At 50.1% G+C, this 22924-nt stretch overlaps 1 long non-coding RNA gene across 1 annotated transcript in view; it reads left to right on the top strand.

The window, feature by feature from the left end:
• LOC146871257 (uncharacterized) overlaps window positions 1–22389 on the top strand; it is a 38280-nt gene extending 15891 nt beyond the window's left edge. Inside the window, exons 3-4 of the long non-coding RNA XR_014980910.1 lie at window positions 826–872; window positions 21676–22389. This is a non-coding gene — a long non-coding RNA (uncharacterized LOC146871257). The remainder of the gene's footprint in view (window positions 1–825; window positions 873–21675) is intronic.
• Window positions 22390–22924: the final 535 nt, after the last annotated feature.

The raw sequence follows: 22924 nt of genomic DNA, 5'->3' as shown, positions 1-22924 counted from the left end.
AGTAGTCTGGCAACAAAAAAAAAGGGGCGAGGGTTACTGCAACAGAAACCCTCTTTCTCACACGCTCCACCTAAGCATCACCTAAACATCACCTAATCATCAATTCAGTCGGCCCTCGGAATCTGGCATCTGTTGATTCTCCCCTAGTGTCCGTCCGCTGCTCGTGTTCTAATTAAATTACTGTTTTCCAACCTCCACTCCCCCGTTATTTATGTCCCGCTCCCCCATAACAAAAGAAATTATAACAAACAAGCATGAAAACAGTCAGGAAGAAGTTGCCAGCAGTGCAAGTACAAAAAAACCAGAAGACATTTTTATATTAAAATCTTTTTTTAATCAGGTTGTTCAGTTATATATAATGTTTTCTTGGTTTGTATAAAGGTAACATAAATGCTTTACACTTTTTAATATAACTTTTTAACATGATGCACAGCAACCACAATGCTCTACAACATAGCCAAAAGTTCAGGCTAAACACATAAGGTCCCAAAGGCGAGACCTATTGGCTATGCCAATGCTTCTTTAAACTTGTTTTCTGCACTGATATTGAGTTTTTATTCACTTTTAATCTCTTCCACTACTGAAACAGAGCGCTGGTGTTTCCTTACTTGATGTTCTTGGTGTCCAAGAGGAACCGATTGTACCACCTGTTAAGTACCATATCCTGCAAAACCGATCAGCAACCAAAGGCTAAAAATGTGATCGATGTGTTAATAGTTTTTATATTAATTTTAGTTTTTGTATCATCTTTTCTTTTTTTCCTCCTTTTTCTGTCACCTCTTGCACAACTGCACGTCATTTGGACATTGTTCGTGACCTGTCTAGGATGAAAGCCAGAGGAATGAGGAGACACAGGAGGCAGAGAGCAGCAAGTGAGTTGGATTGGATTGACCTTTAATTGTAGCACTCAACCTGTTGTGGTGAGGCATAGTGATGGCTCTCTAAAAATTGTCAGTACCAGAGTGTCTTTTGCTACAAGGCTGTGTATGGGTTACTGGGGAAAATCCATAACTTGAAATGTTATTTGATAAGCCACAAGTCCAGCAAACCATGCAGTTGTTTTCACGATTGCTAGGATTTCTGTACAAGCCCCATCTGTATGCACTAAAAGGTGAAATAACTGATCTAAAAAATGTACCTCTCTTTCTATGCATGACAAAACATGCTTCTTATTTAAAGAAGGACTTAAAGCATGTTACAAAAGTATTAAAAATGATTTGTTCTATATATTGTACTAGTTCACAAGTCTTTTGTATGCAACTAAATTTTAAGTCAGGGGAATCGCTTGTCTTTGGAGGCAAGAGCAATGTTTTTTGAGGGAGGAGAATATAAACTGGATTGGAACGCTCGATCATTCAAATTAGTTGACTGAACCATGTTTGTGCTTCCTTTCCTTGGGTCCCAGTGCAGTTGTCAAGTATAGGACAATAACGTTAGGATTACTGTTATTTACCATTGGTGTCACATTACTATTCATTTAAGTTGAGCGCCAGAGTAGTTCCGTTTAATACCGGTCTGTTCGACCCGGTTATTCTAAGAAAGTAGCAATTTAGATAAGTGCATACCTTTTTTAATATTCAGGCAGACTACTTTATTTCATAATTAATTGAAGTCATTACAATCTGGGACCCCTGAAAGAGGGAAGAACATCACCAATAAATACATATAAATAAAGCTTTTACTAAAACCATAACAAAAAGAAATGAACCGTCAAAATACATTGAGAGAACATTAGCACTAAGCGAGCTGTTCCATTATAGACTGAAAAGGCTTCCCTTTGCTCCCGTTCAGTTTTTGTTCTAGCCCAAATGAGGAGGGGGTCGGGCGAAGGACTTGATTTTGGTCCTTTAGAGCGCTGGGCAGTAAATCAATGTACAGGTGTGAAACTCAGCAGTTGCTGCCGAGAGGTTAGTAAAGCAACTGCAGTTTTCATGAATTTCACAAAGCGAGCGGCTGGCTGTGCGGATTCACCTATTAGACACATTTCTACGGGGCCTCGGCAAGTCCAGACATTTCAAATGCGCCAAATCAATCAAAGCCAGAACTTCCTTAGAAGGAGCAGTTCATCACAGATACAGAGTACATGAGTCAGTGATTCTTCTCCCTTCACACAGAAGCATCATTTTTGTCAGTGTCATTCAGATTCTTTGGACATACCCATAGGACTCCAGAGGCATTAATCTGAAGCGCAAGCCCATTAGCTGATGTTTCATAAGCCAGTTGAGAGACCAAGAAAAATAGGGTGGGAGGGTCCCGGGCTTCTACAGCATAGAATCCACCCATCCGTGACCCAATTTCTTCACTGTCTGTACATCACAATTTGTTGATATTAGTCTAGCTTGTTTAATCAGCAGTTTTGCCACCATGAGAACCGGCAGGTGGCCTGTCCGGATTGCACATGCTTCCAGGGCCTCAAGAGCATGATTAAAATACTTGTGCCAGTTTGTTGCCGGATTACTTATCAGTTCCTAGATGCCATTTTTTTGAGATGCGATTCTTCGTCTGCTTGGCTTTCAGGCTCTCGTGCACCCTCTCTCTGTCGTGCGCCCTCTCTCTGTCGTGCGCCCTCCTTTTTTCCCGTGCGCCCTCCTTCTCTCTTGTGCGCCCTCCTTTTCTCTCGTGCGCCCTCTGGCTCGCTCTCTCGTGCGCCCTCTGGCTTGCTCTCTCGTGCGCCCTCTGGCTCGCTCTCTCGCGCGCCCTCTGGCTCGCTCTCTCGTGCGCCCTCTGGCTCGCTTTCCCATGCGCCCTCTGGCTCGCTTTCCCGTGCGCCCTCTGGCTCGCTCACCCTAGCCCTCTCTCTCGCCCTGGCCCTGGCCCTCTCGCTCGCCCTGGCCCTCGCCCTCTCTCTCGCCCTGGCCTTCGCCCTCTCTCGCCTTGGCCCTCGCCCTCTCTCTCGCCCTCGGTCTTGCCCTCTCTCTCTTGCCCTCTCTCTTGCCCTCGCTCTCGCCCTCGCTCGCTCTCGCCCTCACTCTTGCCCTCGCTCTTACACCCTAGCTCTCTCGCCCTCGCTCCTACCCTTGCTCTCTCTCTCGCCCTTGCTCTTACCCTTTCTCTCTCTCTCTCTCTCACCCTCGCTCTTGCCCTCACTCTCACTCGCCCTCGCTCTTGCCCTCGCTCTCTCTCTCTCTCTCTTGCCCTCTCTCTCTCTCTGTCTCTCTTGCCCTCGCTCTCTCTCTCTCTCTCTCTCTTGCCCTCGCTCTCACTCGCCCTTGCCCTGGCCCTCTCGCTTGGCCTCGCTCTTGCCCTCGCTTTCTCTCTCGTTCTCGCTCTCTCTCGCTCTCTCTCGCTCTCTCTCTCGCTCTCTCTCTCTCTCGCTCGCTCTATGGCTCGCTCTGGCTCTCTCTCTCGCTCGCTCTCTCTCACGCTCTCGCCCTCGCTCTTGCCCTTGCTCGCTCACTCTCTCGCCCTCGCTCTTGCCCTCGCTCGCTCTCTTGCCCTTGCTCTTGCCCTCGCTCTCTCTCTCGCCCTTGCTCTTGCACTTGCTCTCTCTCTCGCCCTCGCTCTTGCCCTCGCTCTTGCCCTCGCTTTCTCTCTCGCTCTCTCTCGCTCTCGCTCTCTCTCGCTCTCTCTCGTTCTCGCTCTCTCTCTCGCTCTCTCTCTCGCGCTCTCTCTCTCTCTCTCGCTCTCTCTCTCGCTCTCTCGCACTCTCTCTCGCTCTCTCTCGCTCTCTCTCGCTCTCGTCCTCGCTCTCGCTTTCGCTCTCTCCCTCGCTCTCTCCCTTGCTCTTTCTCGCTCTCTCGCTCTTGCCCTAGCTCTTGCCCTCGCCCTTGCCCTCGCTCTCTCGCCCTCGCTCTCTCGCCCTCGCTCTCTCTCGCCCTCGCTCTCTCTCGCCCTCGCTCTCTCTCGCTCTCTCTCGCCCTCGCTCTCTCTCTCATCCTTGCTCTCTCTCTCGCCCTCGCTCTCTCTCTCTCGCCGTCACTCTCTCTCTCACCCTCGCTTTCTGTCTCTCGCTCTCTCTCTTTGCTCTCTCCCTCGCTCTCCCTCGCTCTCTCCCTCGCTCTCTCGCTCTCTCACTCTTGCCCTCGCTCTTGCCCTCGCTCTTGCCCTTGCTCTCTCTTGCCCTCACTCTCTCTCGCCCTCGCTCTCTCTCGCCCTCGCTCTCTTTCACCCTTGCTCTCTCTTGCCCTCTCTCTCTCACCCTCTCTCTCTCTCGCCCTCGCTCTCTCGCCCTCGCTCTCTCTCGCCCTCTCTCCCTCGCGCTCTCTCACCCTCTCTCCCTCGCGCTCTTTCGCCCTCTCACTCTCTCTCGCCCTCGCACTCTCTCTCTCCCTCTCGCGCTCTCTCGCCCTTGCCCTCTCGCTCTCTCGCCCTCTCGCTCTCTCTCGCCCTTGCCCTCTCGCTCTCTCTCACCCTTGCCCTCTCGCCCTTGCCCTCTCATTCTCTTGCCCTCTCGCTCTCTTGCCCTCTTGCTCTCTTGCTCTCTCGCTCTCTTGCCCTCTCTCTCTCTTGCCCTCTCGCTCTCTTGCCCTCTTGCTCTCTTGCCCTCGCCCTCTATTGCCCTTGCCCTCACTCTCTCGCCCTTGCCCTCACTCTCTCGCCCTTGCCCTCACTCTCTCGCCCTTGCCCTCGCTCTCTCGCTCTTGCCCTCTCGTCCTTGCCCTCACTCTCTCGCCCTTGCCCTCACTCTCTCGCCCTTGCCCTCGCTCTCTCGCTCTTGCCCTCTCGTCCTTGCCCTCGCTCCCTCGCCCTTGCCCTCTCGCCGTTGCCCTCTCGCCCTTGCCCTCGCTCTCGCTCTTGCCCTTGCGTTCTTGCCCTCGCGATCTTGTCCTCGCACTCTTGCTCTCTCTCGCTCTCTCTTGCCCTCGCTCTCTTTCCCTCGCTCTCTTGCCTTCGCTCTCTTGCCTACGCTCTCTTGCCCTCGCTCTCTTGCCCTCGCTCTCTTGCCCTCGCTCTCTTGCCCTCGCTCTCTTGCCCTCGTGCTCGTCCTCACTCTTGCCCATGCTCTCGCGCTCTCTCGCTCTCTCGCTCTCTCTCGCTCTCTCGCTCGCCCTCACTCTCTCTCTCGCCCTTGCTCTCTCTCTCGCTTTCTGTCTCTCGCTCTCTCTCTCGCCCTTGCTCTCTCCCTCGCTCTCTCCCTCGCTCTCTTCCTTGCTCTCTCCCTCGCTCTCTCTCGCCCTCGCTCTTGCCCTCACTCGCCCTCGCTCTCGCCCTCACTCGCCCTCTCGCCCTCGCTCTCTTGCCCTCGCTCTCTCACACTCTCTCGCCCACGCTCTCACTCTCTCTTTCGCCCTAGCTGTCGCTCTCTCTCTCTCGCTCGCCCCCGCTCTCTCTTGCCCTCTCTCGGCCTCACACTTTCTCGCCCTCTCACTCTTTCTCGCTCTCTCTTATTCTTGCCCTCTCGCTCTCTCTCGCCCTTGCCCTCTTGCTCTCTCTCGCCCTTGCCCTCTCACTTTCTCGCCCTTGCCCTCTCACCCTCTCACTGTCTTGCCCTCTCGCTCTCTTGCCCTCTTGCCCTCTTGCCCTCTCGCTCTCTTGCCCTCTCACTCTCTTGCCCTCTCGCTCTCTTGCCCTCGCCCTCACTCTCTTGCCCTTGCCCTCGCTCTTGCCCTTGCCCTCGCTCTCTAGACCTCGCTCTCTTGCCCTCACTCTCTTGCCCTCACTCTCTTGCCTTCACTCTCTTGCCCTCACTCTCTTGCCCTCGTGCTCATCCTCGTGCTCGTGCTCGTCCTCGCGCTCGTCCTCGTGCTCGCCCTCTCGCGCGCTCGCCCTCTCGCGCTCTCTCATGCGCTCTCTTTGGCGCTTTCGCTCTCTCGCGGTCTCGCTCTCACTCTCTCTCTCGCTCTTGCCCTTGCTCTCTTGCTCTCTCTCACTCTCTCTCTTGCCCTCGCTCTCTCTCTTGCCCTCGCTCTCTCTCTTGCCCTCGCTCTCTTGCCCTCGCTCTCTCTTGCCCACGCTCTCTCTCTTGCCCTCGCTCTCTCTTGCCCTCGCTGTCTCTTGCCCTCGTTCTCTCTTGCCCTTGCTCTCTCTTGTCCTTGCTCTCTCTTGCCCTTGCTCTCTCTTGCCCTTGCTCTCTCTCTTGCCCTCGCTCTCTCTTGCCCTCGCTCTCTCTCTTGCCCTCGCTCTCTCTCTCTCTTGCCCTCGCTCTCTCTCTGGCCCTCGCTCTTTCTTGCCCTCGCTCTCTTGTCCTTGCCCTCGCGCTCTCTTGCCCTCGCTCTCTTGCACTCGCTCTCTTGCCCTCGCTCTCTTGCTCTCACCCTCGCCCTTGCTCTCTCTCTCAGCCTCGCTCTCTCTCTCGCCCTTGCCCTCGCTCTCTCTCGCCCTTGCCCTCGCTCTCTTTCTCGCCCTTGCCCTCGCTCTCTCTCTCCCCCTTGCCCTCACTCTCTCTCTCGCCCTTGCTCTTGCCCTCGCTCTCTCTCTCGCCCTCGCTCTCTCTTCCCCAGATATACACATGGGAAACTGTGCACATGCAGAAGTTTCACTTATCTAAGGAACCTGTCTTACATGTCAATCAATCAGTGGTTGGTAAAGCGCACCTACTCACCCGTGAGGGTCTCAAAGTGCTGGGGAGGCGTGGGGGGGTGGCTCCGTAGTGTGCTGAGGTGATTTGAGGACTCAGTTCTTGAGGTCCTTCCTGAACTGGGGCAATGTGGGGGGTTGCTGGAGGTTGATGAGTAGGGTGTTCCAGGCTTTGAGGTAGGTGAAAGACTTTCCTCCTGGTCTAGTCTTGATACGAGGTGCGTTGGCCAGAGAGAGCTGGGCTGATCACAGGTGTCTTTTGGGTGCGTTGAAGGAGATTTAGCTGTTCAGGTATGCGGGTCCGGTGTTGTGAAGGGCCTTGTATGCGTATGGAGGACTTAGAAGGTTATGCTTCTTTAGACTGGAAGCCGGTGGAGATAGCGAAGGTGTTGGGTGATGTGACTGCGACGGGGGATGTCGAGGAGCAGTCTGGCTGCAGCGTTCATTGTGAGTGATGAGTCTAGTATTATGCCGAGGTTTCAAGCATGGTCTGTCAGGGTGGATTTCTGAGGGCTGAGGGCCACCAGGAGTCGTTCCATGCGGAGGGGGTGGAACCATGGATGAGGACTTGTGTCTTTTCTGAGTTGTTTCAGGCAGCTGTTCTTCATCCAGGTGCCGACGCCTTTTATCCCTTCTTGAAACTTGTTTTTGGTGATGTTGGGTGCGTTGGTAAGGGAGATGATCAGCTGGGTGTCGGATGGTGTAAGAGATTATGTTGAGCCAGTGTTTCCTGATGGTTGCGAGGCGGGCCATGCAGACGTTAAAGAGGGTGGGGCTCAGGGAGGAGCCCTGGGGCACTCCGCAGTTGGTCTCTGTCGGTTCAGAGAGGTAGGGAGGGAATCTAAACCACTGAGCTCTGCTGATGAGGATGGAACGTATCCAGTTGAGCGCTTTGTTGCGGATGCCGGCATCGTGGAGTCTGATTAAAGGTATCCAGACCTTGCATCGAGTGTGTGGTGGGAGACAGTGTTGAATGCTGCCGAGAGGTCCAGGAGGATGAGGGCTGCTGTTTCGCTCTGGTCGAGGAGTGAGCAGATGTCACTAGTGGCTGCGAGTAGGGCGGTCTCTGTGCTGTAGGTGCTTCTGAATCCAGATTGGGAGATGTCCAGTATGATAGCTTTGATGAAGTTTGCTAGCTGGGTGTTGACGGCCTTTTCATTACCTTGGCTGCGAATGGAAGCAGGGAGATGGGCCTGAAGTTCTTGAGGTCCGTTGGGTCCACTGAGGGTTTCTTCAGGAGGGGGTTGGCGTCTGCGCGTTTCCCGTTGTCTGGGAAGGATGCAGGCTCGAAGGAGCACTTGATCATCCAACGTAGTTCAGGTGCGATGGCGGAGGTGGCTCTGTAGAAGATGTGGTGTGGGCAGGGGTCTGGTGGTGCTCCAGAGTGGATGCTTTTCATGGTCTTCAATGTGTCTTCTGTCATGAGTGGGATCCATTTGAGCAGGGTCTGTTGGGTGACGTCGCAGGAAGGGGGATCTGGAACAGTGAGGTGGTTTTGGTTATTGAAGTTGTTGTAGATCATCTTAATCTAGTGGTGGAAGAAGGTGCGTAGTCAGTTGCAGAGGTCTTGAGAGTTTGGGATGTCTGTTGCTTTGCTGCAAGGTTTGGCAAATTCATTATTGATGGAGAAGAGCTCTTTGGTGTTGTGTGTGCTGGTGAGAATTCTGTCTTTGAGGGATTTCTTGCTTGTGGATTTGATGAGTTGGTGGTGTGCAGTGGTGGCTGCTTTGTGGGCGGTGCAGGTTTCCAGGGTTTTGTTGTTCCTCCATGTATTTTCGAGTCGTCTGCGGGAATGTCTGGATTCTTGGAGTCCAGGGGGTGAACAAGCTGGTTTTCTTGATGTTTTTTCCAGTGGCTTTCGTGAGGGGTGCAAGTGTGTCAGCGCCGTACGTAGTCCAGTAGTGGAGGTTCCTTGATGTTTCCATCTGACGTGGTCGGTGGCAGGGTGCTGGCGAGGGTGGAGGTGAGCTGGTCTTCAGTGACTTTGTTCCAACTTCTGCGGGGCGGCAGCGGGTGTGCTTGTGTACATTGTTTTTTTTAAAGAAGTGGATGCAGTGGTGATCTGTCCAGAGGAGTTCAGTGGTGTGGCTGTAGGAGACGCGGTTTCCTCTGGTGAAGACTGGGTCAAGTGTGTTCCGCTGTGTGCGTGGGGGCAGTGACTAGTTGATTCAGTCCTATGTGGTTTTTTTTGTAAATCTTTTTACTGTGGACAATAAACACTGTTGCAGATAGTACATATAGTTTTACAAATCATTCTCACTAGTGTCATGGAACTTGACATATTCTGTATAAAAACATTTCCCTTGATCAGCGCAATCTTGTACTTTACTAATCCAATTCTTCCTGGGCTACTTGTACTGGCAAACTGGGTGGAGTACATATATTTCCCCTGTAAGCGTTACTTATCCCATATTTGTATCAATTTCTTCGGGCACCCCCTGGATATGTATACTGTCTTCTCCCGAAACATGCACCAATCCATGTCTTTTTCCCATTCTTCTATTGTCTGGCCTCTCTTGCTCGCCATTTCTTAGCTATGTTCCTCTTACTATCTGCCCCAGCGATACCCATGTTCTCTCTTTACTAACTAGATCTGTTGGTTCCCACATGTAGGAGAGTAGGGTCTGCTATCCTATGGTCACCCCAAATTTTTGCTTTTTGCTTCACTGGTTTTTGACATATTGAGGCTGTGGGCCTGCCAATCAGACCCCCAGCCTGCTGTTCTCTCTACTAAATTAAAACTATGCACCCTAGGTGCATAACCAATTGGAAGTGGATCACCCTGTCAGCCCCTGTACCAGTGTACACTAGGTACCCAGGGCATTGGTGTACCCAAGGCCTGCCAGGGGCTGCAGCATGTATTATGCCACCCCAGGCTTGGCCTAACAATCTGACACAACTGGCTGATCACTCAGCTGGGGTAAGTTGGTGTAATCACCTCTTACTTAGGTGTAGTATACCTATACCTAACCTTAAATGGGACACCTGGTAACCTATAAGTCACTCCTATAGCAGGCCTTAACAATCCTGAAGGCAGAGTGCTTGGTTCCATGTGAGATGGTGCTCTGGCATGAGCTGAGCCTGTCTGCAGTGGTCGGAACAACTTCCTTCTACTGTTTCCAGATATCGTCATACCATATACTCTTAAGTGCATTATGAACCTCGCGGTTAAATGCTATCTTTGGTTTGGCTTTATCAAAACATGTCGAGTAAGGTGTCATACGAATTGGAATACTAACCCCTCGCCAATTCTGGCGACGGGGTTAGCATTCCACCCTTCTAGAGGGACACGACATGTACAGTGCCTGAAACCCGGGTAAAATCAGACATAGCCTCAGCTCCACAAAATGGATGCTGCCACCACAGACACAAGTCTGCCCTCCTGCTGCTGGGAGTCCTTCCAGCTTGGGAGGTGTGGACAAAGGGTTTCCTGCCAGGGGAGGTGCGTGCACCACCCCAGACAGGATTTTGTGTATTGGTCAGGTAGGGCTTGAAAGAAACCAGACATGCCTGTGGCTCACAAGGAGCCTCGGGGCATATGCCAGTTCAAACCGGTCCTGGGGCACACCAGTCCCGGGCCTGGGGCGAGCTGGACAAAGGATTGGGGGTGTAACCACCCCCCTTCCTGGTCCCACCCATAGGGAGGGACCTAGCAGGTAGTCCGGCCCCTAGAATCCGAATAAAGGTAGGAGCTGTGTCCTAAGACTTCAGACATCCTGGAATCAACTTGAAACTAAGAAGAAGACGGGAACTTCGACATTCTGCTGCACAGAAGACTGAAGAAAATCTCCCCTGTGGTCAGGGAGTGACCACCTTGCTAACGCAAGCACCATCCAGCGAATCAACGTCTGCTTTGCCGCCGCCTCCCGCCGGAGCCCGAGCCCAGAGACTGACAAGACCTGGACCTCCAGACCTCTCACCGCCCGATCCACAGTCCCTGAAAAGAGGAGACCCGTGGAGGCACCGAGACACGTGGAGCCAGCCATCTTGGAACGACTACGACAAGCTGACCAGTGCAACAACCGAGGCTCCCTCCAAGTTGTGCTTTGGGTCCTGAGAAGCCCAACCCTCGAGCAGCATCTGCACCAAAGGTGAGCCCTCCAGCATCTCCACGATCTGCGTGGGGCCCTTCTGCATTTTGCCACTCGACGCGCCTAACCGGTTGCTGGCCCGCTGGCTAGTGGCCATCTTGGCGACGAAATCTACGACAAACACCGCTGGTCTGGTTGCTCCAGACTGGCCCTTGCTCCACACCAAAGGAGCAATCCCTCTGACCTTGCTGGTCAGAACCAACAGCTGATTTCCGAATCCTCCTGCAATTGCTTTTGCCAAGGCTTGTTTGCTTCGATCAAGTCGCCGACACCGCCGACAGCGAGAGCCTGCGTGGGACAGCTCGTGAGCCGACTCCTGGACGTCGTCGACCTTCAGGGACCACGTGGCTGCGGAGACAAGCTACCCCTCATCACCTGTTTGCACCCGACATCGCCTGGTACCCACCTGGTGCCACGCTGGTCACTGGCTAGTGACTGTGAACACTGTCCCCTCTGCTTACAGGTCTTCAACATCTCCGATCCACTCTTGGATCCACTGCATCTCCTCCCGACCGACCGCCTGCAGCATCTTTGTCCCAGGCTCAACGGAACAGATAGACGAAACCCGACGCACTTTGAGGCCTATGCACCCGCTTCCTGTGGGTGAGGTAAAGCTGGCACACCTGTGCCCAAGTGTAGTAATACATCTCTAGTGCCTGTGTTCCAAATCTTAAGTTCCTAGGTCATCCGGAAGATTCCTTTTGCAGTAACTTTGTACTTTTTACGCACCCATTGAAACCTATGGGAGCCCGCGTGTGACTATTTGCTCTGCACACGCCACCCGTGGACCTCCTGGTCACTAACTGACGTTAGCTCCTTGTAGGCCCAGCGATTCTAGAGGCCCTAGGCCTTTTCCCTTTTCTGTTCGTGGTACTTATACCACTATTTTAGTATATGGTTCGAGTGGCCACCAGGGCCTATCCATATAAAGTGCAACTTCTGTGTATTCTGTGATAATCTTGTTTGACGATTTGTGCTCCTGTGCTCATAAAGAGACTAGGGGTTACTTTGAGAAATAAATACATATATATTTTGAATATATATCTGTGTGGTGTCCTTTCATTGGTATAAAAGGGGGTTACTATTGGTAAAACAGCTTGCTTAACACGCATCACGAGTTTAGCCTCAAAGACTGCTTAGCCTACGCTACCACTAGGGCAGCTAGTCCGAAAAGGTTGACTTACAACCACACCATAAGGGTTGCTTGGCATGGTACAAGGTGGTCACTAGAACTAGTGAACAGCATATACCAGGCCAACTTCTCACATTGGTGAGCAGCGGTGGGATTTGAGCTTGCTGTGTTTTACCATTGTAATCTCTTGGTTACCAATTGAAAGATCACATAGGTACCTGTACGTACATATAAAACAAGATTAGATATACTTAAGTTCTACTGAACTTAGTTGTTGTAGAGCAAAGGGAGTAGCACACCCTGACTACAACTACTAGATAGGTTTAGTAGGTAAACCCAAGTGTAGGTAGATTGCAACACATCCACCCACACTTAAGAGCAATGGCCGGGGCAGAGGGGTCCACTGTACCCATCTCTGTTGAGAGTGACCCCCAGAGGGCACCATCCAGCTTTGCTACCCTTAATCAGAATGAGCTCAGGCATTTGGCAACTCTTAGAGGCCTTAAACAGCCCAAGAACCCAAACTCTGCTGAGCTCAGAGAGCTCTTACAGAATGATGAGAATCAGAGAGCACTCAAGAAAGCTTCCCAGTTAGCCCCCTTAGGGACAGGAACAGGAGGCCCCCCTTCTAAAGATGCCACTGAAGTACCCCTTCCCAATAGTCACCCCTTAGATGGGATGCCTACCACAGAGGATGAGAGTGAAAAGGATACTGACAGTAGTGAGGATGAAGGGAGAACTAGCCCAGTGCCAAGTATTATACTTGGCCCAGCTAAACCAAGGCTATTGGGGACTGACAGTGGGTTCAACCCACTGGATCTCCCCAGTGGACTTAACACAGGGCTTGGAAGGCAAAGGAATCGCTCAGGTGACTCCAATGCTTCCCATGGCTCTAGAGGCTCTCAAGGTCACTCCAGGAGAAGGATGACCACCCCTCAGAGGAGGGAACATGAGGCCAAGATGCAAGAGGCTCAGCTGAGGATCAGGAAGCAGGAGCTAGAAGTAGCCCTGATGGAAGAGAAACTTAGCAAGGCTAGACAGCATAAAGAGAGTGGGTCTATACCCACTGGTGGCAGCATTGTCCCTAAGGACAAAGATAGGGTTTTCGACAATAGAAACCTGTCTAAGGTTGTGCCCCCCTACAAAAGTGGGGATGACATCCACAAGTGGATAACTGCTCTTGAGAGAGCCTGCAAAGTACAGCAGGTTCCTGAAGATCAGTGGGCAGCAATCCTCTGGCTCTCCTTTGAAGGAAGAGGCAGAGACAGACTCCTCACTGTTAGAGAAGAGGATGTCAGAAACTACAGAGTCCTGAAGAGTGTTCTAGTTGATGGGTTAGGCTTAACCACTGAGCAGTACAGGTTAATGTTCAGAGACACCCAAAAGACACAGACTCAGGACTGGTCTGAATACATTGAATGTGCCACTAAGGCTTTGGAGGGTTGGTTGCTGGGAAGTAAGGTATCTGATTTTACAGGATTGTATAATTTGATGATGAGAGAACAGATTTTAAATAACTGTCAAAACCAGCAACTGCATCAACACTTGGTTGACTCTGATCTGACCTCTCCCCAAGAATTGGGAAAGAAGGCAGACAAATGGGTCAGAACCAGGGTTAAGCAAAAGAACCAGAACCAGGGCCAAGGGGGTGATCAGAAGAAAACAGACCAAAAGGGTGGAGATCAGAAACCTAAAGACCAGAAGTCTTCAACAGGGCCCCAAACTACTGCTAAGGAGGGTGGGTCCCAACAGTCCAAGAAGAAGAAAGAAGGTCAGAAGAAACCCTGGTGCAATCATTGTAAAAATACAACTCACTGGACTAGTGATTGCAAAAAGGGTGGAGCCCCCAACACTGTTGCCCCTAAGGCACCTGCTCCCAGTACTACTGTTAGCAGTGTTGGTCCCCAGACAAAGGGTGTAGTGGGAATCACTATGGGAACTGAAGGAGATTCTGACTTAGACAGAACCCTGACACAGGCAGTCTTGATCTGTGATGGGGACATTGATTTGTCCCTGACTGTGAGCCCCAGTAACCTGGGCAAGTACAGACAGACTCCTTTAATTAATGACAAAGTGGCTCAAGCCTACAGGGACACATGTGCCAGTGTCACTATGGTGACACCAGGCTTTGTGGATCCTGGACAGTACATACCAGGTGAGAACTACCTGGTGACCAATGCCAGCAATGCCACTACTTCACATAGTGTGGCAGTTGTTAACTTCTCATGGGGAGGGGTAACTGGCCTCAAAAGGGTTGTGGTTAGTGCAGACCTCCCAGTAGAATGTTTGTTGGGCAATGACCTAGAGAGTTCTCTATGGTCAGAAGTGGAGTACAGGACTCATGCAGAGATGTTAGGTATATCATCACATGTCCTTGCTGTGACCAGGTCACAGGCCAAAAAGTGCCTCACTGAACCTCAGGTCTTGGATCCTGGAACAATGGACCAAGCACCTACCAAGAAGAAGAACAGGAGGGTCAAGGCTGTGCCTTCCCCCCTGCCTCAGAGTGATGATCAGCCTTCCCAGGAAGCTGATCTAGAGGACCCTGAAGGAACTGTCCCTGAAGAGCTTGAACCTGATCGGGTTGAGTTTCTGGGGACAGGGGGACCTTCAAGGGCTGACTTGAGGCAGGCTCAGTTATCCTGTCCCTCTCTTGAACCCCTCAGACAGCTGGCTGCTGCTGAGGCTGCTGGGAATGCTCAAGGTACCCATAAAGTGTATTGGGATGAAGGGCTCCTTTATTCAGAGGCTAGAGACCCCAAGCCTGGTGCAACCAGGAGGTTGGTTATACCTCTGCAATTTAGGGGCTTCCTTCTTACCTTGGCCCATGATATTCCTTTAGCAGGACACCTAGGCCAGAACAAGACCTGGGACAGACTTGTCCCTCACTTTCACTGGCCTCATATGAATGAAGATACAAAGGAGTTTTGTCGCTCCTGTGTTACCTGCCAAGCCAGTGGCAAATCAGGTGGCACAACAAAGGCCCCCCTGATACCACTACCTGTGGTGGGGGTTCCCTTTGAAAGAGTGGGAATAGACATAGTGGGTCCCATGGATCCTCCCACTGCATCTGGGCACAGATTTATACTGGTGGTAGTGGATCATGCCACCAGGTATCCAGAGGCAATTCCCCTTAGGACCACTACAGCACCTGTTGTGGCCAGGGCCCTGCTGGGAGTATTCTCCAGAGTGGGGTTTCCTAAGGAGGTAGTATCTGACAGAGGTACCAACTTTATGTCAGGATACTTGACAGCTATGTGGAAGGAATGTGGTGTCAACTACAAGTTCACCACCCCTTATCACCCACAATGCAATGGGCTTGTTGAGAGATTCAACAAGACCCTAAAGGGTATGATCAAAGGATTACCTGAAAAGCTCAGGCGAAGATGGGATATCCTTCTACCCTGCCTTCTGTTTGCTTACAGAGAGGTCCCACAAAAAGGAGTTGGCTACAGCCCCTTTGAATTGTTGTTTGGGCACCCTGTGAGAGGCCCACTGTGTTTGGTGAAGGAAGGATGGGAGTTACCTCTCAAAAAGCCTAAGCTAGACATAGTGGACTATGTACTTGGTCTCCGCTCCAGGATGGCTGAGTATATGGAGAAGGCATCTAAAAACCTTGAGGCAAGCCAGGCCTTACAGAAAGCTTGGCATGACCAAAAGGCTGTCTTGGTTGAGTATCAGCCAGGACAGAAGGTATGGGTGTTGGAGCCAGTGGCCCCAGCAGCACTCCAAGACAAATGGTCTGGACCCCATACAATCCTGGAAAAGAAGGGAGAGGTCACCTACTTGGTCGACCTAGGAACTCCCAGGAGTCCCCACAGGGTACTCCATGTTAACAGGCTTAAAGCATATGTTGACAGGGCAGACATGGGCTTGCTCATGGCTACAGATGAGGGACAGGAGGAAGAGAGTGACCCTCTCCCAGACCTGTTGTCTCAGAACCCTGAAGATGGCTCAGTTGAAGGAGTGACCCTTGGAGGCAACCTCACTGCCCATCAGCAGACTGAATGTAGACAGGTTCTACAATCATTTTCACATATGTTTTCCTTGATACCTAGTCAAACTGACTGGTGTACCCATGTTGTGGACACTGGTGACAGTCTGCCTGTAAAGAACAAACTTTACAGACAACCTGACCACGTCAGGGACTGTATAAAGGCTGAGGTACATAAAATGCTGGAATTAGGTGTCATTGAACCCTCAGAGAGCCCCTGGGCTAGCCCAGTGGTTCTGGTCCCCAAACCTCACACCAAAGATGGCAAGAGAGAGATGAGGTTCTGTGTGGACTACAGAGGACTCAATGCTGTCACCAGGACAGATGCACACCCTATTCCAAGGGCAGATGAGCTCATAGACAAACTAGCTTCTGCAAAGTTTTTGAGCACATTTGACTTGACAGCTGGCTATTGGCAAATCCGATTAGCTGAGGAGTCTAAGGCCAAAACAGCATTCTCAACCCCAGGTGGGCATTATCAGTTTGTGGTGATGCCCTTTGGTCTGAAGAATGCACCTGCCACCTTCCAAAGGCTGGTGAACCAAGTCCTTACTGGGTTGGATGACTTTTGCGCAGCATATCTTGATGACATTGCTGTCTTTAGTTCCACCTGGGAGGATCACCTGATCCACCTGAAGAAGGCTCTTGAGGCTCTGCAAAGGGCAGGCCTCACTATCAAGGCTACCAAGTGCCAGATAGGGCAGAGTAAGGTTGTGTATTTGGGCCACCTTGTAGGTGGAGGCCAAGTTCAACCACTGGAGAGTAAGATACAATCCATCAAGGACTGGTCCCCTCCAACCACCCAGACTCAAGTTCGAGCTTTCTTGGGCTTGACTGGGTACTACAGGAAGTTTGTTAAGAACTATGGGTCCATTGTGACTCCTCTTAATGATCTGACATCCAAGAAGATGCCCAAAAAGGTTCAGTGGACAGTAAGCTGTCAAAAGGCATTTGATGACCTGAAGGAGGCCATGTGCTCTGCACCTATCCTGAAAAGTCCTGACTACTCCAAAGAGTTTATTGTCCAAACAGATGCTTCTGAGTTGGGTGTGGGAGCTGTGCTGTCACAACTTAATGTAGATGGTCAAGACCAACCCATTGCTTTTATTAGCAGAAGGTTGACCCCCAGAGAGAAGAATTGGTCAGCTATTGAGAGGGAGGCCTTTGCTGTGGTGTGGGCCCTGAAGAAGCTGAGGCCATACTTGTTTGGCACTCACTTCAAGATTCAGACCGACCATAAGCCCCTCTTGTGGCTAAATCAGATGAAGGGTGAAAACCCCAAACTGCTTAGGTGGTCCATTTCCCTACAGGGGATGGACTTTACAGTGGAGCACCGGCCAGGTACTGACCATGGGAATGCAGATGGTCTCTCCAGGTACTTCCACTTAGGACATGAAGACGAGACTGGTCAAGGCTAGTTTAATGTCCCAGCGTTTGGGGGGGGGTTGTGTAGGAGAGTAGGGTCTGCTATCCTATGGTCACCCCAAATTTTTGCTTTTTGCTTCACTGGTTTTTGACATATTGAGGCTGTGGGCCTGCCAATCAGACCCCCAGCCTGCTGTTCTCTCTACTAAATTAAAACTATGCACCCTAGGTGCATAACCAATTGGAAGTGGATCACCCTGTCAGCCCCTGTACCAGTGTACACTAGGTACCCAGGGCATTGGTGTACCCAAGGCCTGCCAGGGGCTGCAGCATGTATTATGCCACCCCAGGCTTGGCCTAACAATCTGACACAACTGGCTGATCACTCAGCTGGGGTAAGTTGGTGTAATCACCTCTTACTTAGGTGTAGTATACCTATACCTAACCTTAAATGGGACACCTGGTAACCTATAAGTCACTCCTATAGCAGGCCTTAACAATCCTGAAGGCAGAGTGCTTGGTTCCATGTGAGATGGTGCTCTGGCATGAGCTGAGCCTGTCTGCAGTGGTCGGAACAACTTCCTTCTACTGTTTCCAGATATCGTCATACCATATACTCTTAAGTGCATTATGAACCTCGCGGTTAAATGCTATCTTTGGTTTGGCTTTATCAAAACATGTCGAGTAAGGTGTCATACGAATTGGAATACTAACCCCTCGCCAATTCTGGCGACGGGGTTAGCATTCCACCCTTCTAGAGGGACACGACATGTACAGTGCCTGAAACCCGGGTAAAATCAGACATAGCCTCAGCTCCACAAAATGGATGCTGCCACCACAGACACAAGTCTGCCCTCCTGCTGCTGGGAGTCCTTCCAGCTTGGGAGGTGTGGACAAAGGGTTTCCTGCCAGGGGAGGTGCGTGCACCACCCCAGACAGGATTTTGTGTATTGGTCAGGTAGGGCTTGAAAGAAACCAGACATGCCTGTGGCTCACAAGGAGCCTCGGGGCATATGCCAGTTCAAACCGGTCCTGGGGCACACCAGTCCCGGGCCTGGGGCGAGCTGGACAAAGGATTGGGGGTGTAACCACCCCCCTTCCTGGTCCCACCCATAGGGAGGGACCTAGCAGGTAGTCCGGCCCCTAGAATCCGAATAAAGGTAGGAGCTGTGTCCTAAGACTTCAGACATCCTGGAATCAACTTGAAACTAAGAAGAAGACGGGAACTTCGACATTCTGCTGCACAGAAGACTGAAGAAAATCTCCCCTGTGGTCAGGGAGTGACCACCTTGCTAACGCAAGCACCATCCAGCGAATCAACGTCTGCTTTGCCGCCGCCTCCCGCCGGAGCCCGAGCCCAGAGACTGACAAGACCTGGACCTCCAGACCTCTCACCGCCCGATCCACAGTCCCTGAAAAGAGGAGACCCGTGGAGGCACCGAGACACGTGGAGCCAGCCATCTTGGAACGACTACGACAAGCTGACCAGTGCAACAACCGAGGCTCCCTCCAAGTTGTGCTTTGGGTCCTGAGAAGCCCAACCCTCGAGCAGCATCTGCACCAAAGGTGAGCCCTCCAGCATCTCCACGATCTGCGTGGGGCCCTTCTGCATTTTGCCACTCGACGCGCCTAACCGGTTGCTGGCCCGCTGGCTAGTGGCCATCTTGGCGACGAAATCTACGACAAACACCGCTGGTCTGGTTGCTCCAGACTGGCCCTTGCTCCACACCAAAGGAGCAATCCCTCTGACCTTGCTGGTCAGAACCAACAGCTGATTTCCGAATCCTCCTGCAATTGCTTTTGCCAAGGCTTGTTTGCTTCGATCAAGTCGCCGACACCGCCGACAGCGAGAGCCTGCGTGGGACAGCTCGTGAGCCGACTCCTGGACGTCGTCGACCTTCAGGGACCACGTGGCTGCGGAGACAAGCTACCCCTCATCACCTGTTTGCACCCGACATCGCCTGGTACCCACCTGGTGCCACGCTGGTCACTGGCTAGTGACTGTGAACACTGTCCCCTCTGCTTACAGGTCTTCAACATCTCCGATCCACTCTTGGATCCACTGCATCTCCTCCCGACCGACCGCCTGCAGCATCTTTGTCCCAGGCTCAACGGAACAGATAGACGAAACCCGACGCACTTTGAGGCCTATGCACCCGCTTCCTGTGGGTGAGGTAAAGCTGGCACACCTGTGCCCAAGTGTAGTAATACATCTCTAGTGCCTGTGTTCCAAATCTTAAGTTCCTAGGTCATCCGGAAGATTCCTTTTGCAGTAACTTTGTACTTTTTACGCACCCATTGAAACCTATGGGAGCCCGCGTGTGACTATTTGCTCTGCACACGCCACCCGTGGACCTCCTGGTCACTAACTGACGTTAGCTCCTTGTAGGCCCAGCGATTCTAGAGGCCCTAGGCCTTTTCCCTTTTCTGTTCGTGGTACTTATACCACTATTTTAGTATATGGTTCGAGTGGCCACCAGGGCCTATCCATATAAAGTGCAACTTCTGTGTATTCTGTGATAATCTTGTTTGACGATTTGTGCTCCTGTGCTCATAAAGAGACTAGGGGTTACTTTGAGAAATAAATACATATATATTTTGAATATATATCTGTGTGGTGTCCTTTCATTGGTATAAAAGGGGGTTACTATTGGTAAAACAGCTTGCTTAACACGCATCACGAGTTTAGCCTCAAAGACTGCTTAGCCTACGCTACCACTAGGGCAGCTAGTCCGAAAAGGTTGACTTACAACCACACCATAAGGGTTGCTTGGCATGGTACAAGGTGGTCACTAGAACTAGTGAACAGCATATACCAGGCCAACTTCTCACACCACACATTCAGAAGACCTTTTGGCCTCAGGTATTAGTCTCTTCCCCAGCACATCTCCCATGCATTCAACCACCACATTCCAATATTTACTAATCTGCTGGCATTCCCAAATAATATGGAGGATTGTAGCCTCCTGCCCACACTGTGTTCTGCAACTAGGGTCTTCTCTGAAGCCCATTTTTACCAGCACTGGCCCAGTGACATATATTCTATGCAAGATGTTTAACTGCACTAATCTCAGCTTAGATGAAATTGCCACTTCCATGGGCGATGCCAATGCTTACTGCCAGTCCTCCTCCTCCAACCCTCCTAGGTCTGTATCCCATTTTGCACAGAGTTGCAGTATTGGGTCAGATGAATGATTAATCGGTTTTGAGTACATAAAGGAGATCGCTTTTTTTTAGCATATATCCATCAAGAAGCCTATCTTTGAGGGGGGAGGCGACCTGAGGGAACTCCCCTTTCGGAAACACCGTCCGTAGTGCGTGTTGTACCTGTAAGTCCCGGAATCTCTCTGTCTCTGCCATCTCATACTCTTGTTTCAGGGTATCGAAGGGTACCACCTCCCCCTTTTTCCACAGGTCACCCACCTTAGTGATACCTATAGTATCCCTCTCATCGAAACCTTTAGTCTGCCAGAGAGAGCCCAGTTGTTCAGTTTCCCATAATGGGATGGCTAGTGTTATTTTTTTCTCCCAGCCCATACTCTTATGTTCAGTATGCCACACCTGGATCGAGTGCTTCGTGGGGCCTGTCAGGTTCATTCTCTTGTACACAGTACAGTAGTGGATCGCTTATCAACAAGCACTGCTCATGGATTCTTATTGGTTAATACTGAAATGGTTGCCATGCGTGCTATGGTAATGCAAAATCGACTTGCCCTTGACATTCTATTGGCAAAAGAGGGTGGAGTCTGTGGAATGCTGAAAGTTCAACATTGTTGCACTTACATTCCAGACGAAAGTAAAGATCTAAAGGTTTACATTAAAAATATTACTGAATTGCATGATGTACTTGTACCACTGGAGGTTGAAGATGTATGGACAAGAATGGGAAAGAAAATAGCTGCTATTAAAAATTTCTTAGTTAAAATTGGTAGTACTGTTATAGGTAAAATTTAGTTTCCATTAACATGCGTGATAAGATTAGGGTCTATGTGTTGCAGGAAAAAGAAAACAAATAATAAAATAAAAAGAGATAAACTTAAGAGAAAAGGAAAAGATCCAGAAAAGGATTTAGAAGAAATAGCCTTAGATGAGTGGAAAGACAGTATGTATAAGAAAGTAAAAAGAGATGAATATGAAGAAACTGAATTTTGAGCTATGAGTAAGAAGTCATTTCAAATTTCCGTAAAAGGGTACTAAATGTGGGTGTTTTGTGGTGATAAAATCACCAAAGGGGGGATTGCTGGAGTGAGGTTTTCCCTAAGAGTTGTATACCTCCTCCATTTTATCAATTTTGAATTAAAACGAATAACTGATTAATATTAATAGTATTAATGGTTTGCTGTGTTTGAATAATCAACATTACTAATTAGAAAATACACGTGGGAATCGCATTTGCATGGCCTGATTGATACGTAAACTAATTTTCGTACGCATACTAATGTCAGATATTTAGAATTTGCATGTTATATGTTGCTTTTGTGAAGTGATTTGTGAATCGTGCTTTAAATTGTGAGTATAAACTGCAATGTGTGTTGCTTTTGCTAGATAAATACACACACATAGAGGGTTTAGTGAGGGAATAACATTTTAATAGTCATTTCCATGTATTAATTACGTTTTGTGTTTCTTTGCTTAAGTTGACCTTTCTGGAGTAGCCACAAAATGGCTGCCATCCCTATTTTGACGGACAGACGAGATACAGAAGTCACTGAGTGAAGTGCGCCTGCGCTAAAAGATGAGCAACAATAACCTCGTCCTGACCCCAGGCAGACTGTACTCGTGAAGGTCGCACCGGGAGGAGTGCCAATCCTCAGACAATGGACTTCCTTAAACTAAGAACTGTTATAATTGATGACACCATGGACACAAACCCGTATGGGAATCAACATGCCCTGAATGAACTAGAAACTGTTGCAAATTATTAATAAATTGAGAACTACATCTAATGAAACATTGAACGCATGAGAATCAGGAAGAATGATCCTGGTTCCACCAATCGGATTTGTTCTAAAACATGTATTGTAACATTTTGTTGTTGATTTTACTATAAAAGAAGTAGACTAGAGAGGGTAGGTACCTCTTGTCGTGCTTTACCAGATTTCCTGACGTTATGCTGACGGAGAGGACGGTGACACTGCTGGACAGCTGCTTGCCAGAGACTCTGACGGACTGATCAGATGCCCAATTAATTACGAACTGATTGATCGATTTATGGGCATAGAGACGAAAGATTTGAATTTGATATAGAGGATGCCATTTAGCCAGATTAGGTAAATATACGAAACAAAATATTAAATGCTTTATGATTTCCTTATGCTTTATTTAGATAAACATTTTAATTCATTTAAGAACTGTGTCGGGTTATTATTTGAAGTGTATTGATGTATATTGTTTAGAAGAATTAAGTGTCGCTCTACCCAGAAACTAAGCTGATCCATGGCCTATCCATGGGAGACATTGCTAGGTTATAAGGTATTGAGACCCTGGTGAGGTAGGAAAGAATAGGTGAACTTGTTGTTACTCATTAGGGGATTTGTGCATTTTTCCTCCCATTTCCAGCGCATGGAATAGAGAAAGGAATTCCCCTCTCTCGAGGACCATTGATCTAAAAGTAGAATGAATGATTGGTGTTATGGGCCCCACCAGTGAATGAGTGAATGAATGTTGGTTGAAGAGATCTGTGGTCTGTGATGTAGAAAGGGGATTTTGGTATTCAGCGCTGGAGCACTTCATCCTGCAATCTGCTGTATTTACTGTCTGTGGGCCAGGAGTGTATTATGGCATTTGCCACATAGTTGGCTCCGTTGGAACAGCAGTGAAGAGAGAATCCCCACCATCACCACAAGGGGTATAAAACCTCAAACAACTATTTTGGTTCTGAAATCC

Source organism: Triturus cristatus, chromosome 1_1 (assembly GCF_964204655.1).
Source record: "Triturus cristatus chromosome 1_1, aTriCri1.1, whole genome shotgun sequence".
NCBI lineage: Eukaryota > Metazoa > Chordata > Amphibia > Caudata > Salamandridae > Triturus > Triturus cristatus.
The sequence above is the reverse complement of the archived record's forward strand: the minus strand, read 5'-3'. Positions and strand labels throughout refer to the sequence as shown.